Source organism: Cetorhinus maximus, chromosome 17 (assembly GCF_964194155.1).
Source record: "Cetorhinus maximus chromosome 17, sCetMax3.hap1.1, whole genome shotgun sequence".
Classification (NCBI taxonomy): Eukaryota; Metazoa; Chordata; class Chondrichthyes; order Lamniformes; family Cetorhinidae; genus Cetorhinus; species Cetorhinus maximus.
Window position 1 is genome coordinate 16181772 of NC_135895.1, and position 6248 is coordinate 16188019.

Consider the following 6248-nt stretch of genomic DNA (forward strand, 5'->3'; position numbering starts at 1 on the left):
TGCAGGCTCATTCTTGTTAATTCAGCTATTTTCTGCCCACCTTCACGTCTACACTTAGATGTGGGAAGATTAGGTGGCTGCATCTGATCGGAGGATTGCAGCGGTGGATGAAAGTAGATGAAAATGAACGATATTTTCAAGTCGAAGACAGGGCCACAGAGGCTAATAATTACATTAAAAAAGACACTCTGCGTGTAGGTGCGAATAGGCTAATCTAAACAAGTGCCACCATTTTAATGTAGACGGCACTAGGCTATGTCATTACCTGACAAGACTGCCACCTTTCACCTCCAGCCATTGTGAATTGTTAGATCTCACTAACAGGGCGAGCGAGGAACACGTCTGCAGTGGATTTGTTTTCTCACGCTCAGAGGCAGCTGAGAGTCTTGCCAAATGACAGGAAGCATCTTACATTCAGAAGGTGAGATTGCCTAACTGTTTGCCTGCGTCTAATTAGTTTACCTCTGGTGGCTGTGGCTCAGTTCATAGCACCCTCGCCTTTGAATCAAAGGGTTGTGGGTTCATGTCCCACTCCCTGAAACCAAGAACTGTGATTGTACTCGAAAGAGTTGCAATCTGTGACTGTTGATAACTCGGAAGAGTTTCCACAGCCAGGGAGGGACACAGTGGCTGCAGCCTGTAGATCATAGACAAGCTAGAAGGATTGGATCCATCCATCAGGAATGTGGAGTCAATTGGGATGATAGAAACAACCAGCATGCGAATGTTGATAAGAGGAATTTTATTTTTTCATGGTCAATAAGTTACAGCACTTCTTCTGCAGTGAAACTGACCACATATGGGATGAAGTCATTCCTTAACTCTCAAATTCGTGGCCCAATCCAAAACTTTCTCTGGCTGGTCCACAACAAACATGTGGCCATTTCCCTTGGATTCCATTGTGTGTCTCAGCCTCCGGCCCATCAGCCTCCAACACCTACCAGCTCAGGAGGTGTGGCATTTTTTGGACCTCGCTCAACCTCGTCCCCTCTGCCATTCCCCGAGCCAAGGTTCCTGGGCCAGGTACAGTCTGTTTCCAATTCCGCTTTCTCCCACCTCAACATCACTGCCCACCTCTGCCACAATCTTGCCCCTGCTGCCATCTATGCCTCATCACCTCGAGGCTTGACATGCGAGGAATGCAATACACAGGAAGGGAGCTCTGAATACTTCCCGACAACCTGTTCAACATTGTGCAGTTAGAGCATTTATACTGAAAATTCAAACCATAAATACACGAATGGGTTCTTTTCCTTATTTTTCTCTTTATTCTTTCACACGACATGGGCATCGCTGGCAAGGCCAACATTTGTTGCCCATCCCTAATTGCCCTTGAGCTGAGGTTGCTTGCTGGGCCATTTCAGAGGGCAGTTAAGAGTCAACCACATTGCTATGAGTCTGGAGTCACATGGGAAGGCCAGGCCAGGGAAGGATGGCAGGTTTCCTTCCCTAAAGGACATGAGTGAGCCACATGTGTTTTGCGACAATCGATGATAGTTTCATGGCCACCATTAGTTTTCAATTCCAGATGTTTTTAATTGAATTTAAATTCCACCAGCTGCTGTGGTGAGATTTGAACTCGTGTCCCCAGGGCTTTAGCCTGGGCCTCTGGATTACTAGCCCAGTGACACTTTGTCACCATTACGCCACCGTCTCCCCATGAGATGCAGTCTGGAGAATTTGGACAATAATGTGAAGCTATATCAATGCCAGCCTATAGTTGTGAACCACAATCCCAATGAATGATATCTTCACATGGTGCATGTTTGACAAGCAGCCTTCTTCACTTTTAGGGTCACAGAGTGTGGTGGTGTTCAAAACACAGACCACCATCACTGGAATCAGAGCAAATCATGAGCATCATCCCGTATAAAGTTAGAACTTTGTCTCCTAGGGACAATAAGGGTCATTTGTGATGAATGCAAAATACCGCAGATGCTGGAAATCTGAAATAAAAACGTAGGGCAGAATTTCTGGGTTGGTTGGTCAGCGGGTCCGAGATTGGCCAGGGAACGGGCTGCCACCCGTGATCGGCTCCCGACTGCGATTGCCCACTGGCTGGCCAATTAACGGGCAGCCAGTGTGAAACGGGCGCTGAAATGCTCAACACTGCTGGGGTGGGGGGCGGGCACTGATGCCAGCGCGGGCACAGGCGAGCGCTAAATGACAGCTCAGACAGGCAGCGAGCTGCCTCAGGGAGCTGAAGACCTGAAAGACCAAAAATAAAGGCTTCAGAAGCTGAAAGTGCCCACCCATCGTTATAAAATCACCTGAAAATTTAGCTCCTGAAAATGCTTGTGCGCAGGACTTTATTTATATTTTATTTCGTCACGGGAACCTCATCCCGCCCGTGGATGAGGTTTGAAGAAAAATGAAAAGGCCGCCTGGCCGATTCACCCATCCGCCAACCGTAAGGTTGGATGGACAAAGTAAAATTAAAGACAATTGCAACCTTAATTACCTTAATTGGCCTCTTAATAGTTGCGCTTCCGACTTCTGTGCGTGCCCGCTGACCGAAATATCGTGCGAGTGCGGGATGATGTTGGGACGCTCACCCGACGTCATCTCTCATGATTTCACGTCCGATCGGGTCAGGCCCACGTCCACCCACCAACCTAAATATTTTTCCCATAAAATGCTGGAAAAGCTCAACAGGTCTGGCAGTATCGGTGGAGAGATTAACAGGGTTAACGTTTCGAGTCTCTATGACTCTTCTTCAGAGCTAAAGGGATGTAGAAATGCGATGGATTTTATACAGGTTAAGAGGGGTTGGAGCAGGTGAAGCAAGATAGAAGGTCAGGGAGCTAAGGGGAGATTGACAAAGACGTCCATGGACATAAGGCAAAGGGAGTGTTAATGGTGGTGCTAAGGGCTAAAGGAGATGCTGATTGTGGCAGAATGTGTTAATAGCAGAATAAGGTTGAGCGCTCTGTGAAAGCACAACATTAAGACAAGTGACAGATGGCCCTGTGGAGGTGGTGGGGCGGTGGTGGGGGTTTGGGCAAAAAGGATTTTAAAAAATGAACAAATAAATAAAAATTTCCTTCTACTTTCCATCAATAACAACAGCAGCCGAAGGCACAATTGTCAATGGTGAAGGAATTAAAATTGGGGGCGCACAACAGGCCTGAACTGAAGGAGCGTGAAGATCTTGGAGGGTTGTAGGACTCAAGGAGGTTAGAGAGATGACGAGGGGTGAGGCCATGGAGGGATCTGAAAACAAGGATGAGGATGATGCCAAACCAGGAGCCAAATCAATGAGCGCAGAGCCGGTGGCTGAACAGGACTTGCTGTGAGTTAGGATATGAGCAGCAGTGTTTCTGCTTGGGTTTATGGGGGGGTTGGAAGATGGGAGGCCAGCCAGGACAGCATTGGAATAGTTGAGTGCAGAGACAACAAGAGCATGGATGAAGCTTTCAGCAGTAGTTGTGCTGAGGCAGAGGTGGAGAGGAGCAATGTTTCAGAGGTGGAAGTCGGCAGGGTCTTGGTAATGGAATGGATATTGGCTTGGAAGCTCACCTCAGTGTCATGTAGGTTTCTAAGGTTGTGGATGGCCTGGTTCAGCCTCAGACAGTGGCTGGGGAGAGGGATGGAGTTGGTAGCTGGGAAATGGAGCTTGTAGTGGGGCCTGAAGGCAATGGCTTCGGTCTTCCCAATAGTTAGTTGGAGCAAATTTCTGCTCATCCAGTATTGAATGCTGCAGAAACAATGGCAAACAAAGCTTTGTTGTGTGAATGTTAAGCATTCATCTATTAATACATCTACAGTCATTTCTAGATAAATCAGAGACAGAGGAGAGATGTGGTGCATTATATCCCATAAAGCAAGGTGGTAAAGGATAGAGCAATCTTTACACACTTTTATAGGCATTTATTTACAGACATACACATTCTGGACAGTCATCCCCTCGCCAACCAATACAGTTTCAGTCTGTTCCTATTTATATGCTCTTTCGAAGTATAAACAATAAAAAAGGGGTGGTCAAATTAACGAAAGGTCAAACAAATTAACAAAAGTGGATATCACTTAAAGGGGCACCGCAACTCAAGAACAAATTGTTAAAAGACCTTACAAACGTCAACTACTCCTATTTATAGGAGCACAAGTGAATCCCTTGTTAATACCCATCGCCTGTATGCAATTAACATGGTGGCAGCTCCAAACATTTCTGGCTGGCCTGACACACATTGCATAAGGTCAATGCTCTACTGTTTCAACAGTTTACCTTAATCTAAACTCAGAAGTGAAGCCTCAGTGGAATGATATTTCTGTCTTTCAGATGTTCGGGATATTACACTGAGGCCTCTCCTGCCCCCTGAGATGGATGCAACAGGTCTCATGAAGAAAGGCAATGGAGTTCTCCAGCCCTATTGGCCAATATTTCATCCCTCGTCCAAAGCAGATTATCTGGTAACTAATGTCATTCGTGTTCATTGAATCTCACTGTGCATTGGCTGCTGCATTTCCCTGTGTTACAACAATGACTATACTTCCAGACTCAAACATTAGCCCATCTTTTTCTCTTTTTGGATACTGACAGACCCACTGTGTACTTCTAGTACTTTCTGTTTTCATTTGAGATTGTCACCATTTTCCATTTTTTTTTTTCTTTTTTATCTCTAAGGGATGGGTGACATAGCTTTTCATCAATGTTGAAGGTACCCTCGAGTTCCCTGATAGAGAATCTAAGGTATTCAAATGCACAGAATGGCAAATGACAACTAGTCTGATGAAGGAACTTACTTGATCCTGAAAACATCTTTTTATCTGATACTTATTCAACTGACTATCACACTTAAGACAACAAAGCTTCTCAGTTCAGCTTTGGTTGACAGGACACAACAAGTTACCCTCACAAGGAACCATAGTGTAATAGGAAGAAGCAGCGACTGAAGCCTAGTGCAGCGGCAGTGTAAACAGGCCAATTGTGTGATCCAATCCGCAGACTTCAAAAGATGTTCCAGCAAAGGGCTTGCACAAAAAACTATGCATGCAGCACCTTGAGTGATCTCAATAAACAACCTGTAGTGAACTTTGAGAGTTTACCGCTTTACATTAACTGCGTATTTTGCTTTCTAAATCACCATTAAATGCAGTGAATTATTTTACAGACTTCTGGTGAATTCTGATGAATTGTGTCAACCAGGCCTGGAAATGGTTGTTAGTGATACAAGTGGGAGGGCCTTTACTGTGTATGCCCTTCCTCTCTCAGTTATTGATAAGAAGTTTCATAATTTTGTTACAACAGCAAACAAAGCTCTGTTGTGTGAATGTTGAGCATTCGTCTACTAATGCATCAACAGTCATTTCTAGGCTTGTTTATTTTTGTACTTTAAAGGCACTTTTACATGACCATGTTGTTTTTGCTCCAGTTTCAGAAGATCAGCCTCTATGTGTTGAACTTCCCCTTTAACATTTAGCATTAAGTGCCAGTTTCTATGGCAATCTTGCCTCCACTCTAGACACCCTAAGGGAAAGCGTGTGGGATAAGCTTCCCATGTTTACCTTGCAATCTTCACCCAACGCCAAATTCTTAGACCCATTTTTTTCATCGGCCTCATGTTTCCTTTAGTTATTTTATCATTTCATTGATTTTTCTTTGTTAACTTCCTAGATTCTGAATTTACTTTGAATTTTGTAAATTCAGGCAAAATCCCAAACTAATTTCTCTCCATTAGCTCTGGTAACATCGGGTTGCAATCTTTGGATTACTCCCAGTGCCACGTGCTAGCGAGCACAGAAATAGGAGAATAGCGCAGATGAATATGTGGCTTAAGAGTTGGTGCAGGAGGGAGGGTTTTAAACTCCTGGATCATTGGGACCATTTCTGGGGAAGGTGGGACCTGTACAAGCGGGACCACCTACATCTGAACCAGAGCGGGACTAACATCCTTGCGGGTGGGTTTGCTAGTTCTGTTGGGGGGAGTTTAAACTAATTCAGCAGGGGGAGGGGACACAGAATGTTAGCAGAATAGGGACACATCATAATACAGTAAAACAATCAAGTCAGAGGGAGTACAGCTGCATTAAGTTTCAGGGGAGTAAGGCAAGGCTGGATGGCCTCTACTTTAATGCCAGGAGTATTACAGGTAAAACGGATGAGTTAAGGGTGAGGATTGACACGTGGAATTGTGATATAGTAGCCATTACAGAGACATGAGGGAGGGGCAGGATTGGCAGTTCAACATTCTGGGATAAAGAATCTTCAGGCGAGACAGGGGAGGGGGTAAAAGAGGAGGAGGCATTGT